Genomic DNA, 15,142 nt, shown 5'->3' on the forward strand with positions numbered 1-15,142 from the left:
GAAATGCCACTACACACCTATTAGAATAACCAAAATCCAGGACACTGACACCACCAAATGCCGGTGAGGATGTAGAGCAACAAGAACTCTCACTCATTGCTGGTGGGAATGCAAAATGGTACAGCCAGTTTGGAAAGCAGGTTCGCAGTTTCTTACAAAACTAAACGTACCTTTACCATATGATCCAGTAATCATGCTCTTTGGTATTTATTCAAAGAAGTTGAAAACTTATGCCCACACAAAACCCATATACAGATGTTTATAGCAGCTTTATCTATAATTGTCAAAATTTGGAAGCAAGCCAAGATGTCCTTCAATAGGTGAGTGAATACAGCATGGCACATTGAAACAATGGAATATTATTCAATGCTAAAAAGAAATGATCTATGAAGCCATGGAAAGACATGGAGGAAACTGAAATGCATATTACTAAGTGAAAGAAGCCAATCTGAAAAAGTTATATACTGTATGATTCCAAGTATATGACATTCTGGAAAAGCAAAATTATGGAGACAGTAAAAAGATTAGTGGTTGCCAGGGGTTGGGGAAGAAAAAGAAAGGATAAATGGGTGGAGCACAGAGGGTTTTTAAGGCACTGAAAATACTCTGTATAATACTGTAATGGGGTACATGTCATTATACATTTATACATTTCTTGTCCAAACCCATAGAATGCACAACACCAAGAGTGAACCCTAATGTAAACTATGGACTTTGCGTGACTATGTGTCAGTGTAGGTTCGTTTGTTATAATAAATGTCCCACTCTGCTGGGGATGTCGGTAATGGGGGGAGGCTGTGCATGTGTGAGGACACAGGGTCACAGGGTATATAAGAAATCTCTCTGTACTTTCCTCCTCCCAATTTTCCTGTAATCCTACACCTGCTCTAAAAAAAAAAAAAAAAAAAAAAAAAAAAAAGTCTGTTTTAGAAAAATGTTATTCAGGGAGAAAGGAAATAAAACAGATCAGAAACTAACATCTTTATAACTAAAGAGTGTTGAAGAACAAATAAATGAAGAGTCCCACCCACAACTGAAAACTGTTTCAGCACCACAAAACATGTACCTCTACACCATAGTGCAGCCATGATAGACATTAAATTTAGATGGAATGTTTTCCTACATGTAAAAGTGCAGTTCTTATTTTAGGTGCTCCCACTGGAGATTTGATTGTCTCCCTTCTTGAGGTAATTATATCGGAGGTAATAGGATGTGATCAACATCCAAAGGGAAGCTAGAAACAGAAAGGATTATCTGACCAAAAAAGAAATATCGATAAACAAGAGATCCTGGATCTTATTAAGCTGAGTGTGAACTATTGGATAAATCAATTATGTGTGATGTCATTTACACTTACATACTTGGGATTAAAAGCAGAAATCTGTGAGAGAAAAAGAAAAAAATAAGAGAAGACCAGAGAGACTGACTTCTCTCCAAAGTGACACAGTTGGCAAATGACAAAATTGAAATTCAAATCCAGATTTGAATCCAGATTCTTACTTCACCCTGCCACGAATTATAAATAAATTATGAGAATCCAGATTTTTCCCAAGTACACAATTCATAAGGGGAACTTTTGCATCATACAAGAACTAGACAACAGAATGATACTTTTGCGAACTTAAGGAATTTTTGCAGCTTCCCAAAGGATCTAATTCACATCCAGTAGAAGCTAATAAAAAAAAATTAGAAAAGAAAACACAGGACACAATCTGTGACAGTTGTTTCAAGCTGCTGTTCATTGAATTACAATCAGGAGTCCACTTGCTAATATGTTTCTAGAAAAGAAGAAACCAGACCGGGATTCTTTCACTGGAGTCAGTTTCCTTAGTCCTGGAATGGCTAAGGAAGCAGTAAAGGCCTCAGACAACAGACCCAGCTACCATTCTCCTGGACATCCTCATGCTGATTAATCTCAACAGCTGGATCGCACCAGCTGGAAAACATCCCTCCCTCCTCTGAACTGGCCTAGTACTTAATGTCTATACCATTCACCTGGTATTTAATGTACACTCTTTTAGACTGGTGGCAACACTTTTAAGTACATTATTCATGTTCAAATTCTAAGCTATTTGAGGGCAAGGACCTACACATTATCTTCCAAAGCACCCAGCAGTTGCAAAGTGCCCAGTAGATGCTGCACCAACAGTGGTTGAATGATCGTCCACTGATGAAAGTTGTCCAAATATTCGGGAGTGAAATCGGTCTAGAGTTGGTGGCTTGGGAGCACCTTAGCAAGCTGTAATGACGACGTGAGGTTCAGATAACAAACACCAGAAGTAAATACGTTTATGAAGAGGTTATCCATTCCTCTATCTGACAAATAGCTCTGTACCCGCAGAGGATTATGCAAATGGTGGATTCATATTTGGAAAAATGTGACCATAAAAAACAGAGCCGACTTAATCACTCTTAACAATGGGCTCTATCTTTTCATAGTAATATAGCATTACTTGTTGTTCTATCTGCTTGTCTATGTGTTTGTTTCTTGGTCAAGAATGTGAAATTCCTGATGTCAGGAAGTATTCAACCTAGACCTGTATATTTTTAGTGTATATGTGCTTTATAATTTACACATTTTATATCTAAAATACGTAACTGCCATTTATATTTTGCCCAATTTTATTTTACAAACAATGAGTGAGCATTGTCTTCCATCTGACTTCTAGAAGCCATACCTTTAGTGTAGCTCAAAGATTCCTTTTAACAGGGGTGCAGACAACACCTGTCCAAGAAAATCCTTAGTATCCACAGTTTATCTGACAAATCCTCTTTGTCTGATTTTTGGCCTTGAATTGCTAACTCATCCAGTATCTAACGCTCATGATTACCATCCCAAGATGGTGTTTTGCAGTCTTTTCCCAACAGTCTGATTTTTTTTAACTTACCAACTCGTTTTCGGATCTACCTTCACATGCTAACATTGAATGTACATATGCGCCCTATCTCCTTAACACGGCCCTGATAAGGTGAGTGCTTATTCCCTTTCAAACACTGTGAAAATCCTAGTGACACAAAGATGAACTGTCCTTACTATCACATAATTTGGTGTCTCTGTAATGATGGAAATTTATATCTGTGCTATTCAATATGTAGCCACTAGCTACATGTGGCTATTGAATCCCTGAAAAGGCAAGCACAACTAATGAAATGAATGTTTAATTTCATTAAGTTGTAGTTAATTTGAATTTCAGTAGTGACATGTGATCACTGACATTTGTATTGGACCATGCAAGACAAACATATGACAACTGAAGAAAAAGACAACTCATGCTATCTTACAACAGGTGCTATATTAGTAGCATGAACAAAATAGCATGTGAGCACAGAGCAAGGAAGAATTAATTTTGCTTCAAAAGGCTGAGCAAATTTAGCAAAATTGATGGTATTGCAATTGTAATTGAAGCACCAAGCAAGATTTCACCAAACAGAGAAGTTCAGAAAAGCATTTCAGATGGAACAAAATGAATAAATGCCAGAGGGAAAAATAAGTTATTTAATCCTATGAGTCTAATAACCAATTACAACATGTGGGGGAGAGGGGAGGAGGGTAGTTTCTCACACCACCAAGGAATTCTGGAACACCGGCTGGATGTCCTACAACTTTAAACTACCTGACACTATCTACTTGGAGACAGGGTCACGTCCTGTAACGACAGAACCAACTCAAAATGGTCCTAACCTGTTGCTGACACGATACTGAGTTGTTTTTCAGAGACAACAGACCAAAACCACAAGTCATACAGCTGAAGCACACACAGAGGAGAGAATTTAGACCTCCAGCTATACGTGGAACTAAAGTTCCACCCCCCACCCCCTCATGGAACCAAAGGACAAGGACATGACCAGAACTTGAACATCGGAACCCTTTCAGAAGCACAAAGAGTCTGTTGTCCAGGAAGGTCCAGTACTGACACCCTTTGCCATATCTTACCATAAATGGCCAAGTTCCAAAGCTCTTCAGTCCAAACCTGCACCTCCCCACCTGCACTTCTGCGTACCACACTGTTTCAGGACAACTGAAATGAATGTTGAATTTCATTCCATTTTAGTTAACTTAAATTTAAATAGTACAGGTGATCATGGCCATCTGTATTGGACTGTGCAAGACTCCTAACCCCTAACGGTCAAACTTTTCCTTTAAAAACCCTTGATTAAAAGCCATCGGGAAATTTGGGTTTTAAGTGATAGCTTCCCATTCTCCCTGCTTAGAGCCCTGTAAATAAACGGCTTTAATTTCTCCATTACAAACCTCAACGTTCAATGTTTGGCTTTGCTGCACATTGCAGGGTCGACCCTCATCCGATTTGGTAACACTCCCACAGGTTAAGGGTTCAGTCCTACAAGACCAGCCCCACACACAATTCAGATGCCAATCATAAATTCAGTTTGTTATCTGTGCTTCTGACCTACTGGCTATAGTTTGGGGTTCCCACAACCTCCTCCTTGGGTTCAATTAATTTGCTAGAGTGGCTCCCAGAATTCAAAGAAACATTTACTAACTAGATTACTAGTTTATCAAAAAAAATATATAACTCAAGAAGTGGCAGAAGAGACGACTAGGGCCAGGTATGGGGAAAGGGCACAGAGCCCCCATACTCCTCACTGAGGGCACCACTTTCCCCAAATCTCTTTATGTTCATCAACTGAGAAGCTCTCTAAACCTAGTCTTTTTGGGTTTTATGGACCCTCCATTACATAAGCATGACTGATTTAATCAGTGACCCTTGGGATTGAATTCAATCTCTAGCCCCTCTCTCCTGCTCAGAGGTGGGGGAAGACACCTGGGTGGTGGGGGGAGTTAGACTAAAAGTTCTGACCCAACCCTCTAATCACATGGTTGTCTTAGGAACAGCCCAAAAGTCATCTCAATCCACAGCTGTACTGTCTACATTTAAATGCTAAAAAAGTTAAAATTGACATATCAGAGAGTTCTTTGACTCAAGGAAGAGAAGAAACTGGTTCAAAGAAACTGGGAAAACTGTGATTAAAAAACAAAAATATTTTTAAAAAGCTATCTTTTTGTGGTTTTATAAATGAGAATTCACCACTTCAATTGTGTCTTATGCAACATAACGTTGTTGAATAGAATTCTGGTGTCAGTTAAATGGTGGCATCATTGTGAGATTCAGTGTCTAAAGCACTGGCTGGAGAAGTAAATGTAATAACTGAGTCTTGAATAAAGCTTCTACAGTTGGCATTTGCTGAATGCCTGCTGGATGAATATCCTGCTGGATAAAGAAATCATGACACTGCCACTTTCCAAAACTACAGTAACTTGACAAATCATTTAGCTATAAACATGAAAATTGAGTTTGTACTTCATCTGCAGAATTATTCCTTTGTTTTATTTAGATAAACATGTAGATATAACTAGACTTGTAGTTTTGCTTGAATTTGTCTGGTATTAGCACCAACGAATGATCAAAGATGTTTTATATGAGTGTTTGTAAGTAAACACAAGTGGTACTGACATATTCAGTGTTGAATTATTTTTAAATATTTCATGTTTTATCCTGGACCAACTATGTTGACATTTGCAGTGATGGTGCAATAACAATGGTGGATAAAACTGCTGGTAACTTAAAATAAATCAAGGAAGTGGCACCAAATTTCACTCGTAGCCATATTCTTCAACCCCATATACTTATAAGGGGACAAAAATGCCAATTTCCCTTTAGAATATCCTTGGTGAAATGGGAAAAAATATAGTAATGTTATTAAATTTTAACCTCAGAGTACATGTCTTTATAATATTCAGTGAGACAAAGTGGAGAGTATACATACTACACTGACCCCAGAAAATGCCCTGGAAAATTCTTTCATAATTAAATCCCTTCATGAATTTATTTTCCTTGCTATTTCTATCTTTTCTGTTAAACAAAATTATAGTGGTTCAAAGTAGCCAGGGATCCAATTAATTCAACTTTCAAACTATTGTACAAACTGAAGTACAATGGCTGTCTCAAAGAAAAGCACCTCTGTGAGTGTTTGAGTTTGAGCTGAATTATCTATGTGGTTCATGGAACACCATTTTCACTTGAAAGAATGACTAGCCATAATACTGTGCATATTTAGTACTGAGTATTTGTCTTGAAAATGAACAAAGTGAGCCTGTCATTTACAGAGAAATAGTCATCAGTATTTGATGCCAATGGTAAAATTTGAACTTTTGAGAAAAAATAAGAATACTGAAAACTTGTATCCTCTTTGAGCTTGATAGCTTTCCAAAACTTAGGGACATTTCTGATGAGGTTAATGATTAATGAATGTAATTTTTTTAATGAAACAAATCAACATTTGGAAAAATCTGCATGACTCGGTGAACTCATATCTTCCAAATAACCGATGAAGGAAAAAAAAAGATATTTCCACACATGAATAAAGATTATTGAAAGTGCTAGATCAATAGATTTCAATTTCACAGAACACAAAAGTTCATTGATAAGCCTTCACATTCCACATTGTATTAACCTTTAAGAAACTACCACTTGTTATGCTTTGGTGAAGTATCAAAGAATAATAACAGTCATCTGAAACAGCTAGCAAAATACTCCCTTTTCCAACTATCTATCTGTATGAAGCTCCTACCAAATAAATTTTAAGCAAAACAAACTGAATGTCAGAGTGGATACGAGAATGCCACTATCTTCTAAGCCACAGATGACAGCGATTTGCAAAAAGACTCTCTACACATTCACTTTTTAAATATGTTATTTAAGATAATATGTAACGGGTGTACTATTGTTACCATTAAATGAGCTAATAAATATTTTAAATTTTACTCTATTTTAATTCCTGCTTTAGCAAATATCAATAAATATAACCTGAATAAACAAAACTACTGGGGATTTCTCATTAATTATTTAAAGAGATCAAAAAGTTTGAGAACCAGGTCTCTTAGCTATCAAGAATCAAAAGTGTCTCTTAAGCTGAATGCATCCTGGTCTTAAGTTTACCAATGAAAAAGAAAGAGGGACAATAAGATAATTGCTTTTTGACGTTCTCCCCAGATTCCCAAAAGTTATGTAGGATATTGTTTAGACAATTGGGAATATTTGAGTATGGACTGTTTGTTGGGTGATAATATTAAATTTGTACTAATTTCCTTACCTTTGTTAATGGTGTGGTTGTGTATGAGAATTCTCTTTTTCATGAAAGATGCATGTTGAATTATTTAGGAGTGAAGTGTCATGATGTTTGTGGCCTGCTTATGAGCGGTATAAATGGTTTGGCACAAAGGTAGTGTGTTTACATGGAGAAAATGAAATGGAGGTGGTGTAGCAAAATGATAGCCATTGGAAAAACTAGATGAGGAGTACATAGCATTCATTACAGTTTTTAAACCATCATAGTGGGTGTGTTTTTTTCTGTGGATTTCATATTTTTCTAACAAAAGAATAATAATAATTAATTTTTTTAAAAAGAGGTTTGCCAAGCCACCACTCAGGGCTTTTCATGACCTCCCTGGGCCTCTTCTTCAAAAGGCAAAATTCCGTTGTCACAACATTAGTGTGTTTGGGGGGAAGAATCATGGATGCCATTGTCATCAGATTCCCCCACCTAACACCTCCCAGGATGCTCTGCTGAAGATGAAGTCTATGAGCTTCTTGCAGTGAACTCAAGCTTTCATAAGAGGTATGTGCTGGAGTGTACAGCACTGCAACCTTGTCAAGCCTCCAACTCAATCTTTCACATATACAGGGTGTTTTGCAATAAAACCCTATTAACTAGTACACCTGACATATTGATTTTTCCAGGCAATTAATGTGGAACCCTTCGAAAACATTTCTCCCCCAATCTTTGCTACTGATGCAATTTTTTCTGGGTTTACTTTCCTGCCTTGGCAAAGTCATGCTAAATCTGTTTAGGAAAACTGAAGCACCACAAGCCCCTTCATTTATATCACAGACCAGATTGTTCCAGTATCTACAGAGGGTGTGAGAATCTGCACTGACCCCAGAAAATGCTCTGGAAATTTCTTTCAAAATTAAATCCCTTCGTGAATTTATTTTCCTTGCCATTTCTATCTTTTCTGTTAAACAAAATTATAGAGGATGAGGGTAAAAGGGATCAAATATATGGTGATGGAAGGAGAACTGACTTTGGGTGGTGAACACACAATGTGGTATACAGATGATGTATTACAGAATTGTACACCTGAAACCTATGTCACTTTACTGACAATTGTCACCCCAATAAACTTTAATTTAAAAAATAAAAAATAAATAAAAAGATTATAGCAGTTCAAATTAGCCAGAGATCCAATTAGTCCAAATTTCAATTCGCTTCTTTAGTTGAACAGACTTGGGGGGGGGGGGTCCTAGAATATCGTTTTTTCATTTTCTAGGATTACACAGCCATTTCCTAGAATCAGCTGAAAATTTACTAACAAGTTTAGGATGTGGATGGTTATGAATGTCTCACATTTTAAGCATGTATGGGGGTGATTTCATTAGGTAATGGGATTAAGAAATATTTTATCTGATACAATTCCTGTTATCTTCATATGATTTGTCAATGCCATAATATTTTTTTAAAGTGTTCAAGGACTTTTATTTCTGAGATTGACTGTACTTTTGTCTTCTAGCTTTTTATTGTACTTTACAGCAAGATGTGGATCCCCAAACTCAGCAGAGTCCGTGGCAGAAAGCAAACTGTACAAGTATGGTCATCTCCGGGTGAAGAATGCATTCCATTATTCTATCATAGGCCAGGGCTTCTCAATCATGAGAAGCGCTGTCCCATGTGCTATAGGATGGTTAACAGCATCCCTGGTCTCTAACCACTAGAGACATAAAGATTCTATGATTTTAAACAACTTGAAAACTTTTAGTCTGGAATACTCTGGGATTCAGGCCGTTGGAAGCCAAATATTACCAAAGTCAGATGTCTGGATCAAACTATGGGACTCTACTGTGTTGACCTACAGAGATTCACACACACACACACACACACTTGTCTCAGGAGCTAATATACTTCAGATAGAGCCAAAAAGCAACCCAAAATTAAATAACAGGATAGGCCCGCAATATAAAGTGCTTGCCAAATGCTGTGGGATAGGTTGGAGGTGGGAGGAATACTTTTGATTGTTTTGCTTCTTGAGACCAATGCAGGCAAGAAGAGTGAGGCAACAGCAAGAACACAGAGAGTGATGGATTTGCACAGTTGCACAGAGATCCTCTGCCTCCAAACCTGGTTCTTAGGCCTCACTGTTCTCATAGCACCTGTGGGTGTCTGCACAGATACAGAGGCTGGTAAGCAGGAAGCCATTACCCCATCGGGCAGCATGAACACCGAGGTCCCATACCGGCTGTATGACCTTGGCATTTATGTCTCAGCTCTGCGTCTTCTCCTAGAAAACCCCGGTAACTCCTCCACCTAGTTTCACCTGGGAGCAATGGTGTGGATTCCCAGTGTACTTCCATGAGCTAAGGAATGGTTCTGACCACAGAGCAGAGGTTTTCCCCCCACAGATTCACTGCCCCTAAACGAGAGCTACTGAGTAGTCTTTGGTGTTCTGTGACTGAAAGACATAGGTAAACTCTTCTGGCCCCCAAATATATTTGTACTAAATGCCTGAAAGCCTACTATTACCATGTTTCCCTGAAAATAAGACCTAGCTGGACCATCAGCTCTAATGGAGTGTCTCGTGGAGCAAAAATTAACATAAGACCCGGTATTACACATAATATATATTATATTATATTATATTATATTATATTATATTATATTATATTATATTATATTATATTATACCCGGTCTTATATTGTAGTAAAATAAGAGCGTGTCTTATATTAATTTTTGCTCCAAAAGACGCATTAGAGCTGATGGTCCAGCTAGGTCTTATTTTCGGGAAAACATGGTAGCTACTACTCTTCCTAAGACTTACTAAATGCTATACTCTGAAAGAGATTACAAAATGCAATCAATAACACCTTAGAGTGTATGAGAACATCTGATTCCTGGAGACGTCCTGACCATCAAAGTACCTGGTCATCACTGAAGGAGAATGGGAAAGGCAGCTGGAAGCCAGTGTCCCATCAAAGTGGTCGCTTCCTGAGGATACAAGATGTTGTGGGGCGGGAGAAAAACATCACCACCTTGAGAATTTAAAGACTAGCAATTCAGACCCGCTGCACTGCTAATCTAACTGCACGACTTTAGGCAAACCACTGCACATCTGGGATGAGGTTCTTTCATCTTTAAAATGAGTATGTGAGTTTATATAAAATCTAAGGTCCCTTCAAGCTTGAATATTTTACAACATTTTGTTCCTACTCTTCTAACGGCCCGACACTCAACATAACAGAACTGTCCCCTCCCTCCCCTGCGGAGTGGCATGGTATGGGAGAACGGACAGCGGGTTGTTACATCTGTTATCACTTTTGATCTCCCTCTGCTAAACTGTGAGCAACTTGAGAGTAAGTTCTTGCTTTATTCCTTTGTTTCCCCAGCACACTGCCTTGCAGAGATTATGTGTGCAATGATTGTTGAAAAAACAAAGTATAAAGTACAACGTATAACGCTCTACCCAAGTATAAGATGTTATTTTTACCCTTTTCACCTTAAGTAGCCATGGGCTGCCCTTGCCAAGTAGATAGTGTGGGAAAGTCCAGAACTGAAAATCCAGCCCTTGCCAAACCTGTTTTGTTGTTTTCTCTTTTAAAAAAAGATGTTCCCTTTATTTATTTTTTTTTAACCAAGAATGAAATAAAAGCTCTTTCACAAGTCCCCAGCTAGAATTCAGCATAAAGGGAACTAAGTTCATTTGAAATGTACTAAAATCAAACCAACACACCAAAGCCACACCAGTGAGGGGGAGTGGGGGTATATCCGAGAATCAGCTGCTCCATACCCACTGCTTCCTTCATCACACCCATCCCTGTGCTTTCTGCCCCAGAGTTCTCATGAGGCTTTTGTGGCTCACACTGTACCATAAACAAGTGTTAGGGAAAGCTGTTATTCAGGTGAATGGCATATGAGTTTATGCAGAGCCCAGAGCTTTGGGCCCTAGTCCAGGGAAGGCTAAGCTGAAAGCTATCAATGTTCTTTGGTTCACCCATCATCAACCAGCCTCTGCCATGAGGCTGGTTTTAAACAATCCAGGGAATTTGTACAAAGTCATTTCCCAGGCAAAAGGAAAACAGCCAGGTGACTGACCAGCAGTGAACAAAAGCCATAATTAACAATAGCAGAGTCTTCAAGCATGAAGGTTTGGATGGGGTTCAGATAATCACCCAAAGGTTGAAAGACATTCTCAAAACCGTGTGGGGTTCCCAATTTAGACCACTATTTGGCTGAGAACTACTTGAATGAAGCTTCTTTGGATGGAAGCCCTAGTTCCTATTCCAGGTTGAACGCAAAGACAAGCAAACTGATGATAAAGGATAAACGTGAGCAGGTAGGATTGAACGGCTGGGCTAAACAAACGTTTGAATTGATAGACACATAAATAGATGAACAGAAGATGGACAGGCAGACAGTTAGACACAGGTATAAGAGAGAGATGTGTGTTTTTATTTTTGTGGCAAGTAGCCATCCTTCCACATTCTTATTTTACGACAATGAGTAAACCTAGCATTGGCAGGAAGAAGAATTTTGATCAAGAATTTCTGCCATGGTTAAAAAAAGAAGATAGAGGTTAGATTGATGATAGATAGATAGATAGATAGATAGATAGATAGATAGATAGATAGGTAGGTAAGTAGGTAGGTAGATAGATAGGTAGGTAGGTAGGTAGGTAGGTAGGTAGGTAGATAGATTTGAGAGAGAGAGATCATTCTATAGGCAACAGGCATGGCTCCCCTGCCCCACCCCCAAGATGAGTCACAGATGTATCATAGGCAGAGGGAGTAATCCAGTGGCCTATAGAGTAGTCCATAATTGTAGTTCAAGATGCGGCTGTCGACCACACCCTTCCTAATCCTGATACTGATGCAGTTACCGTAGAGCAGCACCTTCCCAAAGAGGGTGGAAGCTGCTCAATATCTATAGGATGGGCCTGACAATCCAATTTGGGGGGAAATGCTTACTTAGTATAGCTGCATTCTTTTTTCAATGGACAGGAAGACTAAAATTATTATGACAATCTCATATTTTATAGCATTTTATAATAGACAAAGTACCTTAATACAGGTTATTTTTCTTGACCCAGCCACTCTATAAAGCAAGCAAAGGTTTCTGTTGTTGTTTGGTTGCTTGTTTGAGGGTATTTCCCATTTAAAAGACAAAAACAAAACAAAACTGAGTCCTGGGGAAAGTGAATGCCCTGACTAGGATCACACAGATAGTTAGAGGCAGGCAGGTGGAACCTGAACCCAGAACCCCTACCTCTCTGTCCATTTCTTTATTCATCACACTACACATATGGCATGGATGGCCATAGAAAGCTACACTTAGAAGAGTCTGACCTGGAAGTCATACACAGGAGGTAAGCAGGCTTACATGCATTGCGTTTTTTATACACTATGCAATCTTGATCAAATCATTTCTTTTGCTGTGAAATTGAGGTTTCTTTTGCAGTGATTTCCTCAGGACTAATACAATGACATTAGTCACTGTATGCAATGCATTGTATGCAATGCTGCCATACAACATTGCAAGCATGAGGAAAGATACATATTCTGCCCTCATCTTCTGAATCAAAATCACTCATGTCTAAATGAGACTCAACTACATGTCAGTTACTAATAGGTCGCTTTTATTTGATCCCTATGATACCCTCAAAATGTAGATATTATTTTCCCCATTTTGCAGAGGAGGAAACTGAATGCAAAGTGGTGAAGTCACTTGCTCCAGGCAGCATAACTACTGACCGTCTTATATTGTTAAATACACAGGTGAAATGAATGTAAATGGTAGTATGTTCTACAGAAATTGCGAGGGAGCTGAAATCGCGTTTATGTGCAGTGCTTCAGCAAGTGTGTTCTCAATACTGAAGGACTAAAATAATATTGTAATAATTATGTATGATGTCAGGGGGCTATTAGACTTACGGGGGGGGGGTCACTTTATAAGTTATATAAATGTCTAACCACTATGCTGTACACCTGAAATATAATATGGAATGTCAACTGTAATTGAAAAATAAGATAATTTTTTAAAACACTGAAGGACAGATGCATGTCCTAAGAGCTTGAAAATAAGGAACAAGGATCATTTCACCATGCCTTCCCCTTTGTAGGACAGTGTGGCATGCTGGGCTGCCTTTTGAGCTTTTTTATGCCAATGAGCACAAAATGACTAGTGATACATTGCTCAGGAGACCAGAATTCCAGACTGTTTTACGTTGGACATGGCCAGGGAGGAAGAGACTCAGGAAGGATGGAGGAGAGCACGAGAGAGCAAATAGCCACTGTGGGCTGGGTTTTAGGAGGAAGTTTGGGGAAATTTTGAGAGAATGAAACATGAGATTAAAGACTGCTGCTGTGTTTTGTGAGACAGTGCAAGAGAAAGAAGGAAAGAAACGCCTAGTGGCCTGTGAGGCACTACAGCCTGTTGGTGCCGAGACGCACAGCCAGGGTTCAAATCCTGGCTCCCCCATTCACACTGTAGGAATCGAAAAACAAGTTTGTTTAACCTTGTTCATCCTTGGATTCATGATCTGTAAATAAGGAATACTAATAAAAAGAGTCATGGTGAAAATTAAACGAGACAATCTGTGTACAGTGCTGGGCACATAAGCAATTACATTGGTGGAGGAAACACCGCTGTCGTCCACCTTTGGGAACTGTTTGAGAGAATTCAGCAAGGATTTCAACTACACTTTAATGCTTTCTTAGACTTGGGACTTGTGTTTCCTCAAAATGTGTCATCATGTGCAAAGGATCACAAGAAGAGTTGCTATTTTAAGTAGGATGGTCTGAGAAGGGTAAAATCAAGCAAAGATGCAAGAAAGTGAAGGAAACCGCTATGCCAATAATGTAGGGAGGAAGAGTTCCAAGTAGATGGAACATAAAGTTCAATGGTCCTTACACATGTTCAAGGAACAATAAGAATCCATTGTTGGTAGAGAAGTGAGCGAGGGGAGAAAGAGGAGGAAATGAGATTGACCAATGGCCAAGTACAGGGTCAAGTAACACCCTGTACACTGTGGTCAGACTGTAGATAACATTGTAAGTGCAGTGGGAGGACGGCCACTAGAGAGATTTGAGCAGGAGGATGGCACATATTTTACATTTTAAATTCCTCACTCTGCACATAATAGATGGCAAGATCAGCAGAATAGAAGCAGGGAGCCAGGTAGAGAACTACTGAATCTAAGGGCGGAGATGATTGGGGCTTGGACCAAGGGGCAGCTGTGGAATATGAGAGTTGCATTCAGATTTGGAATTGTTTTTAAGGGGCAGCCAACAGAATTTGTTGATGGATTGGATATGGCATATACATGAAAATGGAAGTAAAGGATGGCTCCCGAGATGTGGGCTGAAAATTAATTGGGTATTACTACCTTTGTCATTTATATAATCATCCCCCTTACACTAAATATTCAAACTGTTTCCAGAACATTTTGTATTTTAAGATAATGGTGCAATAAATATCCTTATACATTTATCTTTTAAAACCTAGTAATTATTTCTGAGAATAGATTCCTGGAGCTAGGCTTTCTGAATCTATAGGTAAGCACATGTTGCATTTTTAAGAAAAGGTTGCCAGTCACTTCCTAGTGAGCTTGTAATCAACCATAATACCAAAAACTATGTATGATAGTACTGGTGTCCCCACTTCCCTGACAGCAAAGGACTGTTTAACAGTTTAAATAAGTGTTTCCGTTTGCCAATCTGATGGATGGAATATAGTATTTCAACATCATTTTGTTTTTCCCTAACTCCTAGGAAGGGTATGTATCTTTCTGCATATGATTGACAAGTTGCATCTCCTTTTCTCTTGTTTGTTCATAAACTCTATTTTATTAACTGATTTTTCTTATTAATCTCTAAGAGCTCTTGGCAAACAAAGAGTAGTAACCCTTCTTTATATATTGTACATATTTCCTCTTTATCACCTTACTCTGAACTTTGTTTATATCTTGTATCATAATAAATTTTTAAGTTTTATGTAATCAAATCTCTCCATTTTTCTTTTATGATTGCTGGATTTCATTAAAAGTTTAAAGGAAAACAATAGAAGTGTAGGTAC

This window comes from Rhinolophus hipposideros, assembly GCF_964194185.1.
Source record: "Rhinolophus hipposideros genome assembly, chromosome: 16".
In the NCBI taxonomy this organism is placed as follows: Eukaryota; Metazoa; Chordata; class Mammalia; order Chiroptera; family Rhinolophidae; genus Rhinolophus; species Rhinolophus hipposideros.